Raw genomic sequence first — 14008 nt, 5'->3', positions numbered from 1 at the left:
GACAAGTGGGCCAAGGAGAGGAATTTGAGAAGCTGAGAGTTGAGAATGGAGACTAGGCATGGGAATCACATCCCAGAAATCAGTTCCATACGTCTCTGCACAAATCTGGGCAAATTTTATTTTTCATCCCGTCTCAAGCTAAAGTGGTGCCAAGGACTTCCATTACTCACTATTCTTGAGCTTTAAGATAAGTTCCACTTCTACTACTTCTTTAGACATTTTAATGAATTATTTTATTGTACCTATAGATTTATGATAAAACCACATTAAGGAATCTAATTAATAAGCCCCTCATTGAAAAAATGTTGCTGTCCTATTTCATAGGGTACTGGTCAGGATACTGAAACAGCAGCAGTAACAATTGTACCCAGAATAATACTAGTAGGACATCCGGTATTTGGCAAATTATTAAGCTCCAGTTAGAGGAGCTGGAGTCTTTTCAGAAGTTGCTTCTCCTAGACTGAATGATAGCTTTAAGTCTGAGATGACCATCACAAGTTGTAGCAGGACTATGGATGAAAGTAGCACAGGCATATCTCAGATAGATTGTGGGTTTGTTTCCAGACCACTGCAACAAAGAGAATATTGCAATAAAGTAAGTCACATGAAATGTTTTGTTTCCCATATAAAACTTATGTTTACTATGCTGTATTTTATTAAGTATTCAGTAGCATTATGTATTAAAAACAATGTACATGTATTCATGTAAAAATACTTTATTGCTATAAATGCTAATGATCATCTGGGCCTTCAGCAAGACACGATGTTTTTGCTGGTGGAAAGTCTTGCCTCAATTTTGATGGCTGCTGACTGATCAGGGTGATGATTGCTGAAGGGTGGGGTGGCTGTTGCAATTTCTTAAAATAAGACAATGAAGTTTGCTGCATTGATTGACTCTCACTTTCATGAAATATTTCTCTGCAGTATGAACTGCTGCTGTTTGACAGCATTTTGCTCACAGTAGAACTCCTTTCAAAATTGGAATGAATTCTCTCAAACCCTGCTGCTGCTTTATCAACTCTGTTTACGTAATATTATAAATCTTTTGTTGTCACTTGAACAACATTCACCATATCCTCACCAGGAGTAGATTCCATCTCAAGAAACCACTTTATTTGCTCATTCACAAAAGTCCACTCCTTATCTGTTCAAGTTTTATCATGAGATTGCAGCAATTCAGTCGCATCTTCAGGCTCCACTTCCAATTCAAGTTCTCTTGCTATTTATATCACATCTGCAATGTCTTCTTCCACAGAAGTCTTGAAGCCCTCAAAGTCATCAATGAGGGTTGGAATCAACTTCTTTCAGAATCTGGTAAATGTTGATATTTTGTCCCCCTCCTATGAATCATGAATTTTCTTAATGGCATCTAGACTTCTGATAAATTTTTTCCAGAAGGTTTTCAATTTACTTTTCTTAGATATATCAGGGAATCATTGTCTATGATAGCTATATCCTTATGAAATGTATTTCTTAAATAATAAGACTTGAAAGTCCAAGTTATTCCTTGACCCATGGGTTGAAGATGGATGCTGTGTTAGCAAGCATGGGAACAACGTTAATCTCCTTGTACATCTCTATCAGAGCTCTTGGGGGACCAGGTGCATTGTCAGTGAGCAGTAATATTTTGAAAGGAATGTTTTTTTCCTGAGCACTAGTCTCAACAATGGCTGTAATCTATTCAGTAAACCATGCTGTAAACATGTATGCTATTATCCAGACTTTGTTATTCCATTTATAGAGCATAGGCACAATAGATTTAGCATAATTCTTAAAGGCCCTGGGATTTTCAGAATGATCAATGGACATTGGCTTCAACTTAAAGTCACCATCTATATTTAGCCCTTAATGAGAAAGTCAGCTTGTCCTTTGAAGCTTTAAATCTAGACTTTGACTTCCTCTCTTTAACTATGAAAGTCCTAGATGACATCTTCTTCCAATATAAGGCTATTTTGTCTACAATGAAAACTTTGTGTTTAGTGTAGCCACCTTTATCAATTAACCTCAGTAGGTCTTGGGATAACTTGCTGTAGCTTCTCCATCAGCACATGCTGCCTCATCTTGCACTTTTATGTTACAGAGACAGCTTCTTTCCTTAAACCTCAGGAACCAACATCTGCTAGCTTCAAACTTTTTGTCTGCAGCTTCCTCACCTCTCTTAGGCTTCATAGAATTGAAGAGAGTTAGGGCCTTGCTCTGGATTAGGCTTTGGCTTAGGGGAATATTATGGCTGGTTTGATCTACCTAGACCACTGGAAGTTTCTCTATATCAGCAGTAAGGCTGTTTCATTTCCTTATCATTTGGATATTCACTGGAGTAGCACTTTTAATGTCATTGCAGAACTTTTTCCTTTGCATTCATCACTTGGCTAACTGTCTGGTATAAGCGGCCTGGATTTCAGCATATCTCAGCTTTTTACTTGCCTTCCTTACTAAGCTTAATCATTCCTAGCTTTTGATTTAAAGTGAGAGAAATGTGACCTTTCCTTTTACTGGAACGCTTACAGGCCACTGTAGAGATATTAATTGGCCTAATTTCAATATTGTTGAGTCCCAGGGAATAGGAAGACCCAAGCAGAGAAAAAGACATGAAGAGGAAGAGAGACTGGGGAATGGCTGGCTGGTGGAGCAGTCAAAATGCACACATTTCTCAATTAAGTTTGCCATCTGATATGGGTGCAGTCTGTGGAGCCCCAAAACAATTATAATAGCAATATCAAAGATCATTGATCACACATCACCATAACAGATATAATAACTGACATTTTTGAAATATTACAAGAATTACCAAAATGTGACACAGACACCATGTGAGCACATGCTGTTGGAAGAATGGCACCATTAGATTAGATATGCTCGATACAGAGTTGCTACAAACCTTCAATTTGTAAAAATATGCAATATCTGAGAAGTGCAATTAAACAAAGCACAATAAAACAAGATATGGCTGCATAGCATGGGGTTAAGGGCATGGGAATTTGGAGTATGATGGAATTTGATTTAAATTTCAGCTCAATCACTTACTAGCACTATTGTCTCAGCAAGTAACTAACTTTTCTGAACCTCACTATTATCACATGCAATTGGGAAAAATATAGTTGAAAAAAGATGCCATTTGTAAAGTGTTTGGTATTTAATCACCAGTAAGCACTTAATAAATTCTAGTTGCTATTACTCCTATTGCTACTCCTATGACTAATTTTCTTAATTAATACCTGCTTAGCTTGCTAGAAGGCAGGCTGGTAAGCTGGCCTTTCACAAAATGAAGAGAGGAAGAACTTGTAAGAAATCTTTAAAAACATTTTTAAACTTAAAATTTTTGGGGGTACATAGTACATACATTGATAAGGTACATGAGATATATTGATACAGGTATATGGTATGTAATAATCACATCAGGGTAAGTGAAAGATCCATCACCTCATTTTGTGTTACAAACATTTCAATTATACTCTTTTCACTATTTTAAAATTTACAATAAATTATTGTTAACTGTAGTTGCCTTGTTGTGCTATCAAAAACTTGATCTTATTCATTCTAACTACATTTTTGTACCCATTAACCATCCTCACTTTACCCCTCTTCCCCACTACCCTTCTCAGTCTCTGGTAACCATCATTCTATTCTCTTTCCATGAGTCCAATTTTTGCTTTAATTTTTAGCTCCATCAAATGAGTGAGAACATGCAAAGTTTGTCTTTTCATGTCTGGCTTATTTCACTTAACATAATGTCCTCTAGTTCCATCCATGTTGATGAAAACGACAGGATCTCATTCTTTTTCATGGCTGAATAGTACTCCATTGTGTATATGCACCACATTTTCTTTATCCATTCATTTGTTGTGAACACTTAGGCTGCTTCCAAATCTTGGCTATTGTGAATATTGCAGCAGTAAACATGAGAGTGCCGATATCTCTTTATTATATTGATGTCCTTTCTTTGGGATATATACCAAGTAGTGGGATTGCTGGATCATGTGGTGGTTCTGTTTTTAGTTTTTTTGAGAAACCTCCATACTGCTCTCTATAGTGGTTGTACTAATTGACATTTCTACCAACCATGTACAGGGGTTCCCCTTTCTCCACATCCATGCCAGCATTTGTTGTTGCTTGTCTTTTTTATAAAAGCCATTTTAATTGGGGTGATAGATCTCATTGTACTTTTGATTGGCATTTCTCTGATAATTAATGATCTTGGGCATCTTCTCACATACTTTTTTCCCAGTTGTATTTCCTCTTTTCAGAAATATCCATTCAGATCATTTGCCCATTTTTAAATCAGTTTTTTAGTTTGCCTATAGAATTATTTGAGCTCCTTATATATTCTGGTTATTAATCTTTTGTCAGATGAACAATTTACAAATATTTTCTCCCATTCTGTGGGTTGTTACTTTACTTTGTTGTTTCCTATGCTGTGCAGAAGCTCTTTAACTTGATGTGATCCCATTTGTCCATTTTTGGTTTGGTTGCCTGTGCTTGTGGGGCATTAGTCAAATCTTTGCCAAGATCAATGTCCTGGAGAGTTTCTCTAATGTTTTCTTTTAGTAGTTTCATAGGTTGAGATCTTAGATTTAAATCTTTAATTCATTTTGATTTGATTTTTATATATGGCAGGAGAGAGTGGGCTCATTTCATTCTTCTGCATATGGATATCCAGTTTCCTAGCACCATTTATTGAAGAGACTCTCCTTTCCTTGGTGTGTATTCTTTGTATCTTTGTCAAAAATGAGTTCACCATATATGTATGAATTTATTTTTGGGTTTTCTATTCGGTTTCATTGATCTGTGTGTCTGTGTTTATGCCAGTGTCATGCTGTTTTGATTACTATAGCTCTGTAGTATAATTTGAAGTCAGTAATGTGATTCCACCAGTTTTGTTATTTTGTTCACAATGGCTTTGGCTATTTTGGGTCTTTTGTGGTTCTATATAAATTTTATAATTTTTTTTCTATTTCTGTGAATAATGTCACTGGTATTTTGATAGGGGTTGCAATGAATCTGTTGATTGCTTTGGATAGTATGGAGATTTTAACAATACTAATTGTTCCAATTCATGAATATGGAATCCATTTCCATGTTATTGTGTCCTTTAACAATTTCTTGCATCAATGTTTTATAGTTTTCATTGTAAAGTTATTTTGCTTATTTAAGTTTACTTCAAAGCTATTTTATTTTATTTGTAGCCATTGTAAATGAGATTACTTTCTTGATTTCTTTTTTAAATTGTTTGCTGTTGGCATATAAAAATGCTACTGATTTTTGTATGTTAATTTCGTATCCTGGAGAAATACATTTAAAAAATACTCCTAAGATTCCCAACTTTGCAGTAAGTGGTGGCTGTTGATTGTATTATCTTTCTGAAATTTAACAGCAGGGCATTACTGTATAGCTTCCACAGTGTCATAAAATTTGGTACATTTCGATCTTAAGTGATGTTACACTGACACAAGCTGTTGTTCCTTGAGTGTTCTAGGAATCAATACCTATCCTGAATCACAGCTGTGTTGATCAAATCTATCTATCTATCTATCTATCTATCTATCTATCTATCTATCTACATATCTATCTCTTTTTAGAGACAGGGTCTCATTATGTAGCCCATGAACTCGTGGGCTCAAGTGATCCTCCTGTCTCAACCTTCCTAGGAGCTGGGACCATATTTTTTATGGGGAAGAAAAAAACTTAGATCAAATGTTGCATGTTCTCATTCATAAGTGGAAGGTAAAAAAGTGAATCTTGTGAAGATAGTAGAGAGGTGGTCATGAGAGGCTGGGAAGGGAGGAGAAAATGAATGAAAAAAGAGAATGTAAATATATTTATTACAACTGAACTGTACGCTTAAAAATGGTAAAGGTAAATTTTATATATATATTTTTTCCTCATCTTTTTTTAAAAGAGTCTAGAGCACCACCAGGATGGAGGATTGCAGCAATTTCTCCTGATAAATATGTAAGACATAAAATTCAGTGGATGGACAGCAGAGAGTTATGAAACACTCCCCTTGACTGTGAAAAACAGTACCGGGGAAAAGCTAATTCATTCACATTACACATTTGCTTTTTAATCAGGATTTCCTCAAATTAAACGTACATTGATGGGCAATGTAAACATCTCGTGTGATATTGAAACAGCTGTTAACATCCTTAAGGAATTAACCCCCCTCCCTCCATGGTGGGCCTTTGCTGCCCTGCTGGTCTTTTTTTTGTTTTTGAGTCTAGCCTCATTACATTAATAGCTCAAAATCTTCTCAGGCATGTTAAAAATAGATTGTAAGAGAATTGAATGCAGTGTTTCCCTGTTCCCTCCCACTTTTTTTCTCGACTGTAATATAATGGCACTCCTCAGAAACAGTCCACGGAAATCAAGATTTTCTGAGTGGCTTGTGTGGGAAGTGCAGACTATTGTGTGCAAGTGTTGCAGCCTACTGCTTGGCAGGAAGTCGTTTTTCGGAAAAGTTAACTGAACAAACACCTTCCATTGTCTACAGAGGTTGAAAGTCCAGTGAAATTTCCTTATTTCTATCTCTAAACCAATTTGGTGGCTGTGATTACATTTAACCCTTTGTTTCTAAAGTCTCGGTTTTATTGAAGGCTCTTCCCTTCAGTGATTCTTAACCTTTTCTGATTTTCAGACTCTTGAGAATTTGGTGGGACAATAAACTCATGTATTCTTTTTTAAGGGGAACCACAGTTCTTTCTCTCATCCTCTCTCCCGTGTCAAACTGTAGCAGGTCTAAGTAATTAATTATCAAGGGAAAAACCCTAAAGAAGAGAAGATGAGGATCCAATGCATTTCTCATTTCTTTTATTGCAAATTAAATTTTTTTAAAAAGACTGAGCTTTGCTGCGAACTATTTTAAAGGCTGTTAATCACTTTCATAGTTTCATTTATCAAAGTGATAATAATACATAGGCTTAGTTTTCCTGTGCTGTAGTGTAACTGAAAAATTAACATTATAAATGAATATATGAAAGAGTTAGACCAGGAGGGCAAAAATAAAAAATAGGCTACATTAAATTTACTGATGACTGCTTTCATACTCTAAGTATTTCACTTTGCTTCAAAAGAGAATTTGTGAAAAAGTCTTTAAAAAAAACAACAACACATCTTTTGGTTTAAGACTGTAAGATTTAGCTATTCCACAATGGAATTTGTTGACTCATAAGATAGTGAGTTTGCTGTCATTGGGAATATTCAGTAAAAGCATACTTACATTATGTGTCAGGGATATCAAAGAAGACCTTTCTATTCTGTGGCCAGATAACTTCTATCAGGCCTTTGCATCAGAAATTCTACAAGTATAAAGACAATTTAGTTGGTCTATAGGAGGAAAACTTTTGAGATGGTATTTCTTTTCATTTTCTTTTTTTCTATGCATATGACCAAGGCAATGGTTTTAATTAGTGCTGAGATGGAGTTCCAACTTTCCAGCATCATTTACTTTCTGTATGGTCTTGGACATCTATGATGCTATTACATGAAAATTACAACATTTCCCTATATGTCTAGAAAGTAACAAAGTGTCCTATTATTCACTGGGAATTGATTTGGGAAGAGGGAAACTATTGTGTTACCTTCAAGGAAAGAGTACATCTGAATGAACTCTTTTTATCAAGTACTTCAATTTTTGTCCCAAGTATTTTGATTAACTAAAATTTGAGAGTGTATATATAGAAGTTTCTTTTCTCATCTAATCTGTTGTTATTTATGTTGAATGTATGGGTTGTGAATTGCCAGGTCAAGTAAATGTGATGGCATTTAGCTTCTATGGCTATTTTCCAAATGGATTCCTCATAACAAAACCTTTGCACAATCTGAAATCCATTATCCTGAAGCTTTCCTTTAGCCCTAAATTTGGTATATGTTTTACTCAGCTCAGGCTGCCATAACAAAATTCCATAGACTGAGTGGCTTAAACAACAGAATTTATTTTCTCATGATTCTGGAGGCTGGAAGTTCCCTACAGGGTGCCAGCATGGTCCACTTTTAACAGGGGCTCTCTTCCTGGTTTGCTTCCTGCCTTCCTGCTATGTGCCCACATGTCCTATTCCTAGAGAAATCTCTCTCTCTCTCTCTCTCTCTCTCTTTCTTTTTATAAGACGAGCAATCCTATTAGATTAGGAACCCATCTTTATTATCTCACTTAACCTTAATTATCTCCTAAAAGCCCTATTTCTAAATACAATCACATTGGAGTTAGAACTTCAACATACGAATTTTGGGGAGGACACAATTCAGTTCCTAGCAATATCACATATGTTGATATGGTTTGGCTGTGTCCCCACCCAATTCTCATGGTGAATTATACTCCCATAATTCCTATGTGTTGTGGGAGGGACCTGGTGGGAGATAATTTGAATCAAGGGGGTGGTTTTCCCCATACTGTTCTTGTGGTAGTGAATAAGTCTCATGCGATCTGATGGTTTTATCAGGGGTTTCCACTTTTGCTTCTTCCTCATTTTCTCTTGCCGCTGCCATGTAAGAAGTGCCTTTTGCCTCCCACTATGATTCTGAGGCCTCCCCAGCTATGTGGGACTATAAGTCCAATTAAACCTCTTTGTCTTCCCAGTCTCAGGTATGTCTTTATCAGCAATGTGAAAACAGACTAATACAGTAAATTGGTACCAGTAGAGTGGGGCATTGCTGAAAAGATACCTGAAAATGTGGAAGCACATTCGGAACTGGGTAACAGGCAGAGGTTGGAACAGTTGGAGGGCTCAGAAGAAGACAGGAGAATGTGGGAAAGTTTGGAACTTCCTAGAGACTTGTTGAATGGCTTTGACCAAAAGCCTGATAGTGATATGGACAATAAGGTCCAGGCTGAGGTCGTCTCAGATGGAGATGAGGAACTTGTTGGAAACTGGAGCAAAGGTGACTCTTGTTATGTTTTAGCAACGAGACTGGTGGCATTTTGCCCCTGACCTAGAGAATTCTGGAACTTTGAACTTGAGAGAGATGATTTAGGGTATGTGGCAGAAGAAATTTCTAAGCAGCAAAGCATTCAAGATGTGACGTGGGTGCTGTTAGAGGCATTCAGTTTTATAAGGGAAGCAGAGCATAAAAGCTCAGAAAATTTGCAGCCTGATAATGTGATAGAAAAGAAAAACCAATTTTCTAAGGAGAAATCCAAGCCAGCTGCAGAAATTTGCATAAGTAATGAGAAGCCAAATGTTAATCCCCAAGACAATGGGGGAAATGTCTCAAGGGCATGTCAGAGACCATTGTGGCAGCCCCTCCCATCTCAGGACCTGAGGCCTAGGAGAAAATGGTTTGGTGGGCTGGGCCCAGGGTTCCCATGCTGTGTGCAGCCTAGAGACTTGGTGCCCTGCATCCCAGCCACTCCAGCTGTGGCTGAAAGGGGCCAATGTAGAGCTCAGGCCATGGCTTCAGAGGGTGCAAGCCTCAAGCCTTGGCAGCTTCCACATAGTGATGAGCCTGTGAGTACACAGAAGTCAAGAATTGGGGTTTGGGAAGTTCCGCTTAGATTTCAGAAGATGTATGGAAATGCCTGCATGCTCAGGCAGAAGTTTGCTGTGGGGATGGCGTGCTCATGAGGAACCTCTGCTAGGGCAGTACACAGGGAAATGTGGGCTCAGAACACCCACACAGAGTCCCTACTGGGACACCACCTAGTGAAGCTGTGAGAAGAGGGCTACTGTCCTCCAGACCCCAGAATGGTAGATTCACCAAAAGATTGCACCGTTCACCTGGAAAAGCCACAGATGCGCAATGTCAGCCCATGAAAGCAGCTGGGAGGGAGGCTGTACCCCGCAACACCACAGGGTCAGAGCTGCCCAAGACCATGGGATCCCACCTCTTGCATCAGTATGACCTGGATGTGAGACCTGGAGTCAAAGGAGATCATTTTGGAGCTTTAAAACTTGACTGCCCTGCTGGATTTCAGACTTGCATGGGCCCTGTAAACCTGTTGTTTTGGCCAATTTCTCCCATTTGGAATGGCTGTATTTACCCAATACCTGTACCCCCATTGTATCTATGAAGTAACTAGCTTGTTTTTGATTTTATAGGCTCATAGGTGGAAGGGACTTGCCTTGTCTCAGATCATACTTTGGACTATGGACTTTTGGGTTAATGCTGAAATGAGTTAAGACTTTGGGGGACTGTTGGGAAGGCGTGATTGGTTTTGAAATGTGAGAACATGAGATTTGGAGGGGCCAGGGGTGGAATGATATGGTTTGGCTGTGTCCCGACCCAAATCTCATCTTAAATTGTATTCTCATAATTCCCATGTTTGTGGGAGGGACCTTGTGGACGATAACTGAATCATGGGGGTGGTTTCCCCCATATTGTTCTCGTGGTAGTGAATAAATCTTTTGAGGTTTGATGGTTTTATCAGGGGTTTCTGCATCTTCCTCATTTTGTCTTGCCGCCTCCATGTAAGAAGCGCCTTTCACCTCCTGCCATGATTCTGAGGCCTCCCCAGCCATGTGGAACTGTAAGTCCAATTAAACCTCTTTTTCTTCCCAGTCTCGGGTATGTCTTTATCAGCAGTGTGAAAACGGACTAATACAAATGTCTATTCTAGACCTTCTTCAGAAAAGTTTTGGACACCCGTCAATGAAAGAATGGGAAAGGATTTCATTATAACATGATGTCACCTATATATGTTATATATACCATTATAACATGATATCACCTACAATATGTTCTTGTGACATGGGCTATGTATGAAGACATCAAATTTCCAATATAATTGAGACAATTAAATATGTGTAGATGATATATGACACACAGAATGAATTAAATCAACAAGTGATTTTAAACTAATTTAAGTAAGTAAAGTGAACAGCCAGATCTAATGAAAGATACATCTTTCTTCCTCTACAACAAACAAAAACCAAAAAGGTAATCACTCTGCCCTCAGGGGTTCTGAATTTATTTGGGGGAGATTAAAAACTATACAAACAAATTATACATTAGAAAGGGAAGCCCAGTTTGTGTTAAGCATTGAGTAATCAGATTAGACAAGAAGTATAGTGTTCAGAGTATCATGGTAGGGTAAGAAGGTCAGGGAAGATGCTGATCTTAGAGGGTGTAGGATGTAGAATAAGCTGGGTAGTGATGAACTTTGAGGATTTGAGGGAATCAGAGGGGGCTTCTTGGAAGGGGCCCTTGACTAAGCAGTGAGGGACAAGAGACTGGGATAAGGAAGCAGACAAAGCAAGCAGACACGTGTAGTGGCAGGAAAGAGTGCAAATAGTGTGTGGGGTAAACCATAGGCAGGGACTGTAGCTGGAGGGGGGAGGTCTCGCGTGGAGGGAGAGAGAAGAGGTAGAGTAGCTTGTCAGAGTTCATATCCCCGAGGGCCTTGTGGGCCACATTTTACCACGTAGACCATAAGACCTTTTCTTGAATGGAAAGCTTATGTGAAAGCTTAACATACATGCTCTATAAGGGCAAAGCTGCTCTAGTTAGGGCCAGAGGTGGGGTTAGAGTCTCGCCTCCTCCTCACCACCTCCATTTGTTGCCATCCCTGCAGCTACCCTGGTAGCTCAGACTGGCATTTCCTGTCATCTGGATTATAGCAACAGCTTCCTACTTCCAGCCTTGTCCCATTGCATCTACCCTCCACACTGTACGAGGGAGCTTTCTAAAAGGTGGTTCTGATTGTGTTGTTCCTCTATTTCAATCCTTGCGGTGGTTCCGAACTGCGTATGAGGACAAACCTAAAATTTCTAGACGCTACCTACTGCTTTTCTTTCCATTCTTGCATCACTTGCATCACACTTGCACTCATCTTTATGTTCCACCCATCCTGAAGGGTTTGAAATTTGTCTTGCTGAGCCCTTGGTTTTGTTGCTGTCACTGCCTGGCAAGGCTTCCATACCGACCTCCCTTTAAGCCTCTGCTCGGTCATCTTCTCCGGAAGGTCTTTCCTGACTTCCTTTGCCCCCCGCAAGTGGATCTGGCCATATTTTTCTGTTTTAACTGTATCCATGAGTACGGATCTTTTTTTTTTTTTTCTTCACATTTTAGCTAGTTTTTTTTTTTCTCTCTCTCTTTCAGCCTTTATTTTAGAATCAGAGAGTACACACACAGGTTTGTTACAAAGGTGTATTGCGTGATACTGAGGTTCGGAGTATGATGGAACCTGCCACCCAGGTAGTGAGCAGAGTACCCAACAGGCAGGTTTTCAGCCCTATGACTGTAACTCTGTGTGGGGACAGATATGAGAGATGTTAAGAAAGTCAAGCTGACAGGATTCTGTCAGGGAATGGAGATGGGTGAGGGAGGGATTTGGGGGCATCTGGAAAGACTCCCAGGCTTCTATCTGGATGGACATGCTGCGCTGTCAGAGAGAACACAGGAGCAGAAGAGTCTGGAGCGGGAGAAACAATGACTTTTGCTTTGGTATTGAGTTTGGTTTGTCTGTGGGTATCCAGGTTGAGCTGAGCAATAGATGGTCAGATATATGAGTTTGGAGCATAGAAAAAATATCCACACATTTGGCAATCAACAGGCAGGTGGTAGGTAAATTAATTGGTGTAAATGAAATGATTCCAGGTGAGACTTATGTGAGAAGGGAAGAAAGATGTGGATGAAGTGGTTAAAGAAGGTGGAGTGGAAGTAGATGTCAGAAATCATCCTGGTTTCATTTTCTCCATCATTTTGGTCTCTGGGGCCACAGAGATAACAGGGCAACTTGACAAAAGGCCTGCAAACAGAAAAGTTATATGTATTATTCAGGCCTGGGCTACTCCAAGGCTCAATGAGGTGGCCAATCTTATCAACGGCCAGATGATTTATCCTGACTACTGCAATGGGGAAATCTAATTTCATTATCTATTATTGCATATAATACCAGTATAATTATTCAATCTTTAGAAAATATAAAATATAGTAATATTAAAACTGGGCTTTGAGCTTTGGGAAATTTCTGATTATTACAAATTGATTCCTTAAGTAATTTAGACACTATTGAAGTAGTGTCTAAATTCTCTGAATGTCGGAATTCTCTAAATGTTGTTCCTAGGCATAGAAGTACATTTCCACTGGAAATTATTTGTTTTTCCAAAAAATTAACATATAAACAAATACATAATACATTTTACAGCAAGAGAAAAGTAAGTGTGGACACATTATCCCAAAGATTTTCTGTTTTCTTTACCAAGAAGAAAAAAAATTCTTCTTAGTCACAGGAAAAGAGAATAATAAATGTCTAATCACAATGTGTGGACCAAGTGACTTCATCTTGTGATAGACAAAGGTGACAGAGAATTTCCTTGATGCCAAATGCGTGTTAAGTTAAATCATTCAAGCTATCTGTGATGGCTGCTATGTTATTTAGTGTGGGCATTTCCTAGAGCTAACACTTTTTATTTATTCAAACACTGAAGAAGAACTTTTTAAAACCAGCATAAGGGGGCTTTTTAGTTTTCTGGAGTGCCATATTTCATTAAATACTAACCTGCAGAAATGGTACCAGTTTCTACATGTGGGTTTTGAAGGCTGGTCTCAGTTGTCCGGGGCACTGGACTCATTTTCTTTTTTGGGGGAAGTGCTCATTTTCTACAAGGTGTCAATGAATAGGCAGGATGGAAAAACAGAGCAGCTGCCTCTCAGCCAGAGCAGTTAAATCAACCTTGGCCCACTGGGTAACTTGTCTCAGCCAGGCTACTCTTATCTCTATGTGGTCAATTAGAGGACTATCTCATGAGAAACGAAGGCGAAGAAAAGAGAATGATGTAATTTCCCCTATACCATTCCTGGCAGGATTTCTATGAATATTCATTACTGCACATGGGACATACATATTTTATCAGATCTGGGCTTAAACATAGAGGTACCTTTGTGCAGAAAGAATAATTCAACATGGAGTCTGCATTTTTCTTAAGGAGGTATGAAGTATTCAGAGCTTGTATAAATTTGGGACATAGGCATATGCCAACTTGTTTCCAAATGTTTATTTTCTGCTATCTACCCATAATTGTCTAATTTGGGTAGTAACTATTTTTGTCTTAAAGTGAAAATATGCCTTCAAGTCAAA

At 38.6% G+C, this 14008-nt stretch overlaps 1 pseudogene; it reads right to left on the bottom strand.

Moving 5' to 3' along the window:
• Positions 1–731: 731 nt before the first annotated feature.
• LOC139356478 (tigger transposable element-derived protein 1-like) lies at positions 732–2590 on the bottom strand (annotated as a pseudogene).
• Between the last annotated feature and the right edge of the window lie 11418 nt (positions 2591–14008).

Source organism: Macaca nemestrina, chromosome 10 (assembly GCF_043159975.1).
Source record: "Macaca nemestrina isolate mMacNem1 chromosome 10, mMacNem.hap1, whole genome shotgun sequence".
In the NCBI taxonomy this organism is placed as follows: domain Eukaryota; kingdom Metazoa; phylum Chordata; class Mammalia; order Primates; family Cercopithecidae; genus Macaca; species Macaca nemestrina.
The sequence above is the reverse complement of the archived record's forward strand: the minus strand, read 5'-3'. Positions and strand labels throughout refer to the sequence as shown.